At 41.4% G+C, this 13,886-nt stretch overlaps 1 protein-coding gene and 1 long non-coding RNA gene across 2 annotated transcripts in view; one reads left to right on the top strand and one right to left on the bottom strand.

The window, feature by feature from the left end:
* Positions 1-13,886, bottom strand: part of LOC131737118 (TBC1 domain family member 2A-like) — an 88,784-nt gene that overhangs the window by 59,961 nt on the left and 14,937 nt on the right. The gene's annotated exons all lie outside the window — the stretch shown is intronic.
* On the top strand, positions 3,713-11,830 carry LOC131737119 (uncharacterized). Its single transcript, XR_009328691.1, has 3 exons — positions 3,713-3,908; positions 4,897-5,387; positions 11,327-11,830. It is a non-coding gene; the product is annotated as an uncharacterized LOC131737119 (long non-coding RNA).

Genomic DNA, 13,886 nt, shown 5'->3' on the forward strand with positions numbered 1-13,886 from the left:
GAGTAGTGGTTAGGGCTTTGGACTCTTAACCAGAGGGCTGTAGGTTCAATCCCAGCTGGAGGACACTGCTGCTGTACCCTTGAGCAAGGTACTTTACCTAGATGACTCCAGTAAAAAAACCCAACTGTATAAATGGGTAATTGTATGTAAAAATAATGTGATATCTTGTAACAATTGTAAGTTGCCCTGGATAAGGGTGTCTGTTAAGAAATAAATAATAATAATATAGGCCTTAAGTGCAGCTCTTGGTATGTCTGAACTGTAAAAAATGTTCATCAGCAGTCTAAATATCCACAGGATGATTTACTTTTCAATATTTAAGGTTTCTGCTGTTAGATGTTTAGCCTGCAGGAAGTACTATTCAGTGAGGGAACTCATGCGATAAAATAATTATTACAGATTAGACACGATAACACATTTATGCATATAATACATCTCTGGCCTTGCCTCGGGGGACCTCTGCCCATAAATTTTTCTGCTGATAAGTGGAGAGGCTGTAGGGAAGCCATGGGCAGTGGGCAGGATAGCTGCCCTCCCCCTTGGATGAAGTCAAAAAACAGGTGGAGGCTGGGGAGGAGGAGGCAAACTCTAACTCACAGCAGGGAGGTAATGGATCAGGAGAGATTGAAATCCATTCCCAGACAATCATTGGACAAGTAATTGCGTTGTTAGTGATAAGGTACTGCTATTCCGATTGACAGTTGTCTGGTTATTAATGCTTAATAAGCTTGATTTGATTGACTGATTAAAAGTGAGTTCCCTGCCTCAACCATCGCTTTACTTAATAGAATTGAATGTACAAATATTTGTTTAATGGTATAGTACAGATAATAAAATCTCAGTTTACAAGATGCAGCATGGATGTATGTGGAATATTTTAAACCCTAACGCTCAACATAAAAGGGTGGTGGAGTGTTCATATTTCTGAAGCACGCTGTTTATTTTGCCACACTGACGTAGACACTCAAACCACAAACACTCTGAATTAACTCTGAACTAAAGCTTAAGTCACCAGTTCCTGGGATATACCACACTAATAATGATAACGGTCAATGCATGTAATGTACTAATACTGTGAATTATACACAGTGAGGCAGGGGCGCACTGGGACCAAAAATCGGCCTGGGAAGTTCGGGTCCACCGGCCCACATTTATGTCAAAATCAACATACCGAAATAATAATTAAGTCAGCGCACGCAGCGCGCCATCATGATGAAGTATCGGTAAAAAAAATAGAGTTTTAAATTGTTAGGGTAAAATTTCTTTGTACATTGTAGGCTATAGCTACTACCAGGTTTTCAAACATATTAGGGGCGATTTAGGTATGGCAAAGTATAGGCTATAGCAGTTGCCATACCATGGCTTCATGATATAGAAGTCACAAATAATAGGCTATCCTTTTGAAAATATCATAGATTTTTTCGTCTACGAAATACGTTTCTATTCATTATTCTTTGAATCTGCACGTCTGTCTGCCACCACTTTGTGGTCAGTGAATGCAACACGTAGAAATAAACCATTCTCTGCACACCAAAACCAACCTCAGTAGGCCTAATAATAAACTGTAAAGTATAAACACATATCACACAGATTGTGGTCTCTCAATAGGCCTAATTAAAAAAAAAAAAAATTCTGAATACATCGGCTCATATTTAGCAATTCTAGAAACCATTAGCAGCACTCAGCACCAATAGCAACCCAAAATTACAACAGGGTTTCAGAACCCCTAATTATATCTCAAAATACAGTCAACTACTTCACCCAAATACAAGTAAACGAGACTGTCCTACCTTACGTTGCCAGCAGACGTCGCAGCAGTGCACACTTCTCTGCAATCCTGTCAATAACTCCATCACTGTCTAGGGCCATCAGTATCTCTTTCTCTGTATACATTGGCATGAACCCTTCCAAGTGGTATCGTGGAAACCGATATGTCCTGGTAGTACAAGATTATTTCACAAAGTATGTGAATCTCTTTGCTCTCCCAGACCAACGAGCTACGACTGTAGCAAAATGCTTGTTTGAGAACTACATTAGGGAACATGGTATTCCTGAAAGTCTGCACACAGACCAGGGTCGTCAGTTTGAGTCAGACCTCGTTCACCATCTATGTCAGTTGCTTGGTGTCAAGAAGACCAGAACAAGCCCATATCATCCACAAGGGGATGGTATGGTTGATTCGATATTTGCTGGAACCTACAGGAAAATCTCAGGTGGTACATTATAACCGCCTTCGGAAATATACCTCCCCTGTACCCCAGCATCTGAGGACGAGATTGGCAGAACACCCATCTATCCCTAGAGACGCCACAGTTAACAGCTTTGTTGGGAGCCTTGCCTTTTAAATGTCCAGAACAGCTGTCTGGGAGCAGTGTCCCTGAACAACCTAGGAGTCAGTCAAACCCATCAGTGAGGGACCCCTGCCCATCTGTTTCAGCAGAGCAGACCACTCACTCGCCACCAGGGACTAACTCGCATCGTTTCCCAGTAACAGGCAAAGGGCCTACAGCTCCAACTGAAATTTCTCCAAGTCCTGTAGTCCATCATGAGAGACGTCAAATCAAACCCCCAAAACGCTTTCAAGATTTCGTAATGTCTTCAACTTAAAGTAAATAAATAAATAAATAAATAAATAAATAAATAAGTAATAATAATAATAATAATAATAATAATAATAATAATAATAATAATAATAATAATAATAATATTGTGTGGACTAACCCTCCAGTTCTTGATTACAATGTATTGTTAATTCATCCCGTTTGTTTACAGTTAAGGATTATAGGTTGTAACAGTTTTTGATAGAAACGAGGACGTTTCTAAAGGAGGAGGGGGAAGAAATGTAAGATTTTTTTTTTTTTTGTTTAGGATTATTAAGTATTTAAAAATTAGGTTAACATTTATATTTACAAAATTAATAATTAATTTAAAACAGCATTAATAAGATATTAATAATAAAGGAAAATACTTACTGTTAAAAGGCTAGCAAGTAAGTTGGTTAAACTCTCCTGGCAGCATTAAGCTTGCTGTGCAGTATTGCTTTAATAGTGTATGAGTGTTTGCCTTCTAATTGTTTGTATAAAGTTATTTAAAGGTTTTGTATTGATAAGCTTTATTGACACCAGGAAGAGTGGGTAAGGGGTGGCAGTTGTTGTTGACATCGTGTGAGCTGTTTTAAATAAAACTGTTGGATTGTAATCTGTCTGCATCTAATTGAGTTGTTGATATTAGAGTCATTTCTTCACTACATCCGAACCCAAATATTACATTAGGTATGAGCGCAGCCGAGTCTTTAATCTATTTTAATGCAACCATAAACTCTACTGCTTGTACCTGCTGTGCTCGACCCTGCCACAGCGTCATCTTCTTCAGTGGGCTCCCTAGGCTGAGTCGGCTGATTAACACTGGCATCCTGACGTCCCTCGCTCTCCCTACTACCAGTCGGCCGAAGGAACATGTCAGTTATTTTTGTGCACTTTGCGGCATCTGCCTCGAGAGACCGTTGCCGTTTGTCTCTAATATTTTCTGTCACACCTTTTCTTTTCTCTCCATTTTTTACACTGACACTCATCCACTATGAATTCAAACGAAAGACGAAATCTGGTTGACCAATCCCGTTCTAAGAAAATCCGGGCAAGTCCAATCAGGGAGTGGCCACTCCTCGTCCCCCCTTACATATTGTGATATTGGATCTACCCAAGAGATGACTGGTGTGGTGATGTTTGCGCGCAACAGAACAAGACTGTCAAGTTAATAACAGTGTAATTCTCAGCATGTAATGGGGGGAAAAAAATATTAATAATAATTATAAATCAAACGTAGACTAGCGGCCCACGCAGGTCCAAACAGACCGGCCCACCGGGGATTCTCCCGCACTTCCCGATGGCCAGTCCGCGCCTGCAGTGAGGGTAAATATTATCTTTCCACAATGTTCCACTAATGGTAAAGTGAAGGGGGTAGCTAATCCAGTGCAGTATGTTTGACTATGTTTTTTGTTTTTTTGTTTTGTTTTTCCCCCCAAAACCTTTTTCTTGTAATTGGCCTTCTCTGTACGTTGTAAAAAAGGGAACCCGGTCTTGTATTTTGAACAGCTCGGTTTTACATGACAGTCCCTAAATGTTTGTCCTGACCTCTGTCCAAATCTGTAGAATTTTTCCATTATGCTGGCTGATGAAGGGGGTAAGGTGAAAGGGTTGGAAAGTGGGAGTACTAATACATGTGGAACAATAATAAATAGCTCAGAAATCTGGAGGTATTTTCTCTCTTTTGCTGCTTGGAAACAAATGGCAAATTGCTTCTTTGTAGTGATCTCACTTGTTATCTGTATTTCTGAGGTCATTTGTGAGCGTGCTGAATGTTGCCACCTAGTGGAAGACAGTGCGATTACAAATGTCACAATTAACCAAAGCGGGGCGGGGGGGGGGGGGGGGGGTAAGCGCACCATCTGAATTGTGGAACTATCTCCATACAGCACCATGTGTAACAATCTACCAATGATAGAAAACCCCTTCAATTTGAAAGTCAAATCATTTTTTAAATTTAAGTAAAGGCTTTGTATAGATAAAATGGGTATTATGTGAATGATATTGCTGTACTTTCTGGTACATGTGTCCAAGTTGCCCCTATTAAGCACACTCACAGCAACTGGTTGCTTATAATAGGCTTCATGATATCAAGCTTCTCTTTGTATACAGGAAAGTTGGCAGTTGCATATAACCAGACAACTGGTAGCTTGGAGATCATCAATCTTTCCAGCATCCAGTTGCCTACAGCCAACACTAGTTTTTGTAATGTGGCTTAGTACCTGAGGCACTGGTTCTCTCCTAGTATATGAGGCCCTCAGTTTGTAATATAAAACATACAATTTAATAATGCTGTCCTTTTTCATGTTTGCAGAATACAGGCAGTTGGGGAACATGACTGGGACAGTGACAAAGCACACTCCTTCGCTGGAAGCCTTCCAGGTGCTCTACCAGCGCATGAAATATGAATATGACTTTTACTACTTCATCCAAGATCAGTTCCACCTGAAGAAGAAAATCGGACTGAAGTCGCAATCTTGTCCCACTCGCACTCCACAGTTCTTGCAAGCATCTCAACTGAAGAGCGAGCAGCCTGTGACGGAGGAGGAAGAGGGAGAGAATAACTAGTTGGAGCATCCTTGATCACACCTGACATATCCAAGGACCTGCACTGACGTGTGCTGGCATTTTAATGTACATCCCTACTCAGCTGGGAATGTTTTTTTACTTGTGGTTTTGCTTTCCTTGGCAGGGTGGTGTTCAAGGAGGATCCTCATGGTTGTGGGATTTAAAAAAAAAAATTTTTTTTTTTTTTTTTTTTTTTAAAGCTCAACTGTTGAGGCAATTGTATCCTGAAATCTCAAGGTGAGTAATGGTAGATTTGGACCTTGCTGACTGATCTTGTGTTGAATTTCCTTAGAAATTTTATTTAAGTATGTTTTGCATCATGTGTAAATCCAAAGAACTTTAATATCCCAGTGATTCATTTTCTACGTGCACAATCTGTAGAATGATAAATCAAATGGTCTGCAATCCAATCGGAGGGTTCTATGTTTTACGGTTGAGTCTCACTCCTCCAGTGTTAACGCTGCAGTTGAGTGGATTCATATTTCACAACAGCACAGATTCTTATCCACACCTTACAGTAGATTTGCTTGTACTGCACCTGTACCTTGGAGAAACTAGAGCTATTGCTTTACTTGACCACTGTTTTGAGAAAGTTACCCATTAAGTGGGTCACTGCAAAGAACATTTGTAATTCAGTTTGTACCTTATTTTGTTGACCTGTATTGGGATTTATCCATGACTCTTGGTTCTGTAATGTACATAGAGTAGATGGGACACCTGTTTAACACTCCATGCAAAAGCCAGCACCTCACAGTGTCCCCTAACACATTACAGGGTGTAGTGAGTTTGTAGTGAGACTACTGTATCAGTAATTGGAACCCCAGTGCTTACATGATTACTGGGTTACTAGGAAAGTTATTAAAAATATTGTTAAAACTGAACAAAGAGCAATTATTTGAGGCCTGTAAAATACCTTACATGGCAGAATGAAGTTTAATAATTTATGCACATGTGCTATGCTGCTTCTTACTAGACATGTGTGCCTTTTGATATTTTATTTCACAACTGAAACAATAGGATTACTCAGTGTAGCACAGTGTATTCTGTTTTAAGATATTTAACTACAGTACTATTGCTGTACCCAAAAATATGGTGTGGGGTAAAAGAGTACACCATAGCACAGCTTTCTGTAGAGGTGCTGCATTTACAGAAAAATAAGATATACTTATTTTAACCAAATGAACTTCATGAAAAACTTTATTCAGCCAACTACCAACAACACTGTGGGTTGAGAATTGAATTTTACAAACTGGTTCATTCTCAACCCATTTGTATTTGCAATCAGAAAACCAAAGGTGCATGGAAACTGAATGTTTAATACAATACATTTTTTATCAAGGTGCGATTCCTGTGAATTACAGCATGTAAATCAGATTTTAAAAGACAAATACAAATGAATACACTATGTAACACAATTTTTGTTCCTGGGTAGTAAGTGTTATTTCCTAATTGCTTATGCCTCAAAAGTATAGAAAATGGCTATTATTCCCCACAAACTTTGCTTTTGTGACCAGGATAGTGATATTTTGAAATTTACCTATTTCCAAATGAGAAAACGGGTGAATTTGTGTCTTTTCGTTCACATAAAGTCAGAAAAAAACAACATATGAATCTAAATTAACATGTATTTATACTAAAGTAATACAAAAATGACTACAAAAGATTTAGAAGTGAGTAGTTTTTCGAGATTTACGATTATACTGTAAATCACTTTCACGAATCAGCCCCCAAATGTAGTCTCCCATCATGTTCTCGTTATACTGTCCTTGGTAGCGGTGTTCAAAGTCCAGTATATCCTGGTGGAAGTGCTCGCCTTGCTCCTCCGAGTACGCTCCCATGTTCTCCTTGAATTTATCAAGATGAGCATCAAGGATATGGACTTTGAGGGACATCCTACAGCCCATTGTGCCGTAGTTCTTCACCAGAGTCTCAACCAGCTCCACATAGTTTTCGGCCTTGTGATTGCCCAGGAAGCCCCGAACCACTGCGACAAAGCTGTTCCAAGCCGCTTTCTCCTTACTAGTGAGCTTCTTGGGGAATTCATTGCACTCCAGGATCTACTTTATCTGTGGTCCGACGAAGACACCGACTTTGACCTTTGCCTCAGACAGCTTAGGGAAGAAGTCTTGAAGGTACTTGAAGGCTGCCGACTCCTTATCTAGAGCTCTGACAAATTGTTTTATAAGGCCCAATTTGATGTGCAGTGGTGGCATCAGCACCTTCCGGGGGTCCACCAGTGGCTCCCACTTGACGTTGTTCCTCCCCACAGAGAACTCGGTCCGCTGTGGCCAGTCCCGCCTGTGGTAGTGCACCTTGGTGTCCCTGCTGTTCCAAAGAAAAAGATAGCAGGGAAACTTGGTAAAACCGCCTTGGAGACCCACCAGGAATGCCACCATTTTGAAGTCTCCTATGACCTCCCAGCCGTACTCATCATACTTCAAGGCGTCCAGCAAGGTCTTGATGCTGTTGTAATCCTCTTTGAGGTGCACCGTGTGAGCCAGGGGAAGAGACGGGTACTTGTTACCATTATGGAGCAGCACGGCTTTGAGGCTCCTGGATGAGCTGTCAATGAAGAGGCGCCACTCATTCTGGTTACAGGCGATTCCGATTGCCTCGAACAGACTGGTCACATTGTGGCAGAAGCAGAGCCCATCTTGACTGGTGAAGAAGCTGGAAAAAGGTTGGTGACGCTTCCTCTGATCTGCGACTTGCACACTTTCATCCAGCAAGTTCCACTGCTTGAGCCTAGACGTCAAAAGCTCGGCATTGGACTTGGTGAGACCAAGATCTCTAATCAAGTCGTTGAGGTCTTTTTGGTTGGGGTAGTATGGGTTTCTCTCCTCAGCTCCACCTCTGAAATTGTCATCTGGATCTACAACGTCTTCCTCGCTCTCTGACTTGCTGCTCTCTTCTAAAGATGGCTGCTCTCTCTCCGGAGGAGTGGGTACGGGGATCTCATGGCAGTGTGGCATCGGGGCGATGGATGAAGGAAGGTCCGGATACGTGATAGCAGGTGCATTCTTGCCAGTCCGACGTTTGGAAGGGTCCACCATGCAGAAGTAGCAGTTGCTTGAGTGGTCAGTGGGTTCCCGCCAAATTCTTGGGATAGCGAACTTCATGGCTCTCTTTTCCCCTCTGTACCATCCTACAAAAATACATTTATTTCACCCATGACTAATGTGTAAGAGATTCTCGCAACATTTTTCATATATGATATATTTTTTCAATAACATTGAACATTGTAAAACATTTTAAAATTAAAAACTTTTACAATTTAAAAAATTTTAACAAATTTTATAACATAAAATTCCGAGCAACAATTGTCCATCTTACCTTCCAGAGTTTTTTTGCAGTGCTCGCAGGTGAAATGAGGTGCCCAGGGTTTGTCTTGATCCCCGACAGGCATGCCGAAATATGCCTTGTAGGCCTCACACATCTTAGCAGATGCTTCCACTGAGTACTTTTTCGCTCTTGTCTTGATAAATTGGCCGCAGACATAGCAAAATGCGTCTGCCGGATGCTTGCAGCCTCTTGATGCCATCTCAGAAAAATGCAGATATGTATCCACTTAGGCAGCTGGAACTAAACTGAACTGGTGGGCTTAAGGCCCCTGTAGTTATACTACTATTTATATTACTGGAAAGTTCTAGAAAGTTCTAGAAGTTACTCCAGGTTTACTCAGCACTGAATCTATCTGGAATGTTCTGGAAAATAGGTAAATTTCAAAATATCACTGTCCTGGTCACAAAAGCAAAGTTTGTGGGGAATAATAGCCATTTTCTATACTTTTGAGGCATAAGCAATTTGGAAATAACACTTACTACCCAGGAACAAAAAAAATAAAATAAATTGTAACACGGTGATATAAAAGCAGTTTGTCAGAATATATTTTAAATGTATCTTACAACCAGTTTAAGTCTTAAGTTGCAAGATGATCCACTTACCCGTACTGGAAACGTGTGGATGCCGCTGTGACATTTTGCAAGGTGTCAATAGGCTCACTGCCGCCATTCAGGGGTCAGACCCAAGAGATCTATTTCTGCTCCCCTGAACCTCTCCCAAATTAGGCTACCACCTCAGGGTTTGCCTCCGCTCTGAGGCACTGGGACACTTCTTGAGAAGAGGTCAGCTGCCCAGTTTTTTTCCCCCTGGGCAGATGTACTGCCTGCAGTGAGCGTAGCTTCTCGTGTGCCCAGAGCAAAGCTTATGGGCCATGCAATGGAGACTGAGCAACCTGAGGCCACCTTTGTGGTTGACTTAAGCCACCACTGTTGCGTTGTCTGCCTAGACAAACACATGCCTCCCTCGAACCTTCTGCAACAAATTCTGTAAGGCTCGTTAATCTGCCTTTGGCTTCAAAAGTGTTGGGGGGGACAGTTTCTGTAGCTGGGGTATGCGTGAAGATTATTCAGAAATCTCAGTGTGATAATATTAGTAAATAACACAAGCTATGGTGAATTACAAACTTAAACTATTTTCCTGTGTTTTGAACACAGTAACGTAGTGCATCCTCCTCTATCTTTGTCCATCCGTTCGCCATTTTTCCCTAACATTACTGTGATCTCAGCCTGTATACAGATTTGTCAGCAGGGGTCTTTAAACTACGCGTCACTTATGGTCACTAGCTAAGGTGTGTGCAGCTCCAGGATCGGAACAACATTACGGATCAGTGAAGCCTGATCCAAATCCTCATAGTAAAACACCATCTCATGTTCTGGCTCCAGTGATCCCAGATCCGATCCCATTTTTCTTCCCATTGACTTCCATACTGACTAGTGATTATACCAATAAATTATCGTGAAATAAAAGTTTTACTAATCCTGCAATGTGAGGTGGGCATTTTCTCAGCATTGAAAAAGTGAGCGGGGGACATGTCCCCCACATTTCCTGTGTAAATTACACCTATGGTACCATATGACTAGCCTGTTTTTGCAGCAGAGCTGCTACCTCCTGAGACACCACAACAGGGTCCTATGGGTTTATGACTGATGCTGCAGTCACGCCCTGCAAGGGAGGGTGACCGTGCTTGAACTGCATTGAGTAGCTGGTCTGAACGGCAGTACGCACCCAGATGTCTGTGGTGCACTGACGGCAATACTCCAGATGGCTCCCTGAGAAGGGACCCTGGGCCTGTGGCAGCCAACCCTTCGGGCCACTGCTCACCTTGTGCCTCAGCCTGAGGCTCTTGCCTCTGTGCCGGGTACCGGTCCCTGAGGCTGCTGGCACGGGGATAAAACCCAGGCATTATGCAAATAGCAAGCAATCTACAGTAAGAATGTACAGTTGCTGCCTCAGTTTGCTAAAGACAGCAACTGGACTGTCAACAAGGCCTGCTTGGGACAAGACTGGGGATGTAACACTGGTCGGTAGCAGGTCAGAACCTGGTCGGTATGGCAATGATAGAGGATCGGTTTGGTACCGGTTCAGTGTCTGTAGCCCCGGGAGGTACATTAATGCACAATGGCGGTTACACTTCCCCTGCGCCCCCCCTGCCATTCTAGGAAGGCTGGACGCGTCTGCAGTATACAGTACTGTAAAAACTGCTACCTCAGTAACAATAAACCCGCTGTCTCAGACAGCACAATCAGCAACAACGCTGTACAGTATGTTACAGTCAGAAATACTGTAAAAAAGATTTAAACAGGGTGAGTCAAGGACCAGGGGTGATACCACTGTTTAAACCGAGCTGGTGCCATTTTAATCGAGTCTGAACTGTGATGAACTGAAGTTGAACCGAGCAGACAAACAAATCGGTATGGTGCCCGCTGCACGGTACCCACGGTACTGTGGTACTGGTACGGTACATATACCAGGTTGGGAACGGAGGTAAGTCTGTGACCTACAGTTATTGAAGAAGCAATATATAGGGATGCCTACCTGTATAGCTTCTGGCTAGCCAGCACAGCCCTAAAACTGGAGGAAGCCTGTTGTCAGAGCCCTGACAGCCTTCGCAATGACACTGCAAGCAGAAACCAGAACATTTCGTACTTGATAGGGTACTGTTTTTGTGGGCTGCTTTGTTAAATTTTATGACAATTGAGAGTACATTATAATTATGACATATTTACAAACGCATTCTGCTTCTCCAAAAATTCCTATTGGATAAACAAAGATACTGTACCATGCACTACTATGAAGTGTTCTGTCTGTCTCCATTGAATATTCTCTTTCTACAGCATAGTGTAACCTGCCACATTTCCAGTGTATGAAAGGTACTGAACAGAACACGTATGTGGGGCATCTTGGCAAACAACCAGAAGACCGCACCCCTGCTATCGCCTGAACATCTGGACTTCTGCCAAGAAATGGGGAAAGATGTGAAGCGTGCCCAGGTGTTTGGAAATTAAATGTTATCTTTGCATATTAATGGGCGAGAGTAAAAATAAGAGGAACAGCAAGAAGGGATTTAATTATCTATTTATGTGTCAAGTGTAACTCAATAAGAGTTTTAAAATACAAATTTAAGGCTGATGTCTTAAGAAATCTAGAAATGAGCTAAAGCAGCTGAGACACAATAATGTATGGGATACATTCGGTGGTTCAGTAGAACAAAATGCCTAATAAGTAATTTTTGCTTTATATAATTAATTTATATAAAGCAATAGCTGGTATGTGTCTGTGTGTGTGTGTGTGTGTGTATATATATATATATATACAGTGCCTTGCGAAAGTATTTGGCCCCCTTGAACTTTGCGACCTTTTGCCACATTTCAGGCTTCAAACATAAAGATATGAAACTGTAATTTTTTGTGAAGAATCAACAACAAGTGGGACACAATCATGAAGTGGAACGAAATTTATTGGATATTTCAAACTTTTTTAACAAATAAAAAACTGAAAAATTGGGCGTGCAAAATTATTCAGCCCCTTTACTTTCAGTGCAGCAAACTCTCTCCAGAAGTTCAGTGAGGATCTCTGAATGATCCAATGTTGACCTAAATGACTAATGATGATAAATAGAATCCACCTGTGTGTAATCAAGTCTCCGTATAAATGCACCTGCACTGTGATAGTCTCAGAGGTCCGTTTAAAGCGCAGAGAGCATCATGAAGAACAAGGAACACACCAGGCAGGTCCGAGATACTGTTGTGGAGAAGTTTAAAGCCGGATTTGGAAGATTTCCCAAGCTTTAAACATCCCAAGGAGCACTGTGCAAGCGATAATATTGAAATGGAAGGAGTATCAGACCACTGCAAATCTACCAAGACCTGGCCGTCCCTCTAAACTTTCAGCTCATACAAGGAGAAGACTGATCAGAGATGCAGCCAAGAGGCCCATGATCACTCTGGATGAACTGCAGAGATCTACAGCTGAGGTGGGAGACTCTGTCCATAGGACAACAATCAGTCGTATACTGCACAAATCTGGCCTTTATGGAAGAGTGGCAAGAAGAAAGCCATTTCTTAAAGATATCCATAAAAAGTGTCGTTTACAGTTTGCCACAAGCCACCTGGGAGACACACCAAACATGTGGAAGAAGGTGCTCTGGTCAGATGAAACCAAAATCAAACTTTTTGGCAACAATGCAAAACGTTATGTTTGGCGTAAAAGCAACACAGCTCATCACCCTGAACACACCATCCCCACTGTCAAACATGGTGGTGGCAGCATCATGGTTTGGGCCTGCTTTTCTTCAGCAGGGACAGGGAAGATGGTTAAAATTGATGGGAAGATGGATGGAGCCAAATACAGGACCATTCTGGAAGAAAACCTGATGGAGTCTGCAAAAGACCTGAGACTGGGACGGAGATTTGTCTTCCAACAAGACAATGATCCAAAACATAAAGCAAAATCTACAATGGAATGGTTCACAAATAAACATATCCAGGTGTTAGAATGGCCAAGTCAAAGTCCAGACCTGAATCCAATCGAGAATCTGTGGAAAGAACTGAAAACTGCTGTTCACAAATGCTCTCCATCCAACCTCACTGAGCTCGAGCTGTTTTGCAAGGAGGAATGGGCAAAAATTTCAGTCTCTCGATGTGCAAAACTGATAGAGACATACCCCAAGCGACTTACAGCTGTAATCGCAGCAAAAGGTGGCGCTACAAAGTATTAACTTAAGGGGGCTGAATAATTTTGCACGCCCAATTTTTCAGTTTTTTATTTGTTAAAAAAGTTTGAAATATCCAATAAATTTCGTTCCACTTCATGATTGTGTCCCACTTGTTGTTGATTCTTCACAAAAAATTACAGTTTCATATCTTTATGTTTGAAGCCTGAAATGTGGCAAAAGGTCGCAAAGTTCAAGGGGGCCGAATACTTTCGCAAGGCACTGTATATACATATATATATATATATATATATATATATATATATATATATATATATAATTTTTTTTTAATACTGTGTCCATGGAAAGTGACTCAGTTTTGCCATAAAACCAGAACTATCAGGAGGCTGATCTAATGATGATGATGACTAATCCCAAAAAGTATTATTTTCTTAACTCACTGTGGTTTACTAACTAAACAGCGAGTACAAGAGCTTGGGTTCATATTGTCACAGTTTAATTAATTTTAATTCAGTGCATGAAATTAGTAGAAAACATGCTAGCATTATTTGTTGTGAATATTAGCAGGGGATTAAATAATGTAATTATTTCAGGAAATGTTCATTCTGCCCTAGATGTGTTTGATTCAGAAACACATAAAAAGGTTAATGTTGCCGTTATATCTTCAGGATGAAAATCCTCATTTTGGCTTCTTTGTATGAAGCAGAGTACCTGGGAAGGTA

The sequence above is a fragment of the Acipenser ruthenus genome, chromosome 5 (assembly GCF_902713425.1).
Source record: "Acipenser ruthenus chromosome 5, fAciRut3.2 maternal haplotype, whole genome shotgun sequence".
Classification (NCBI taxonomy): Eukaryota; Metazoa; Chordata; class Actinopteri; order Acipenseriformes; family Acipenseridae; genus Acipenser; species Acipenser ruthenus.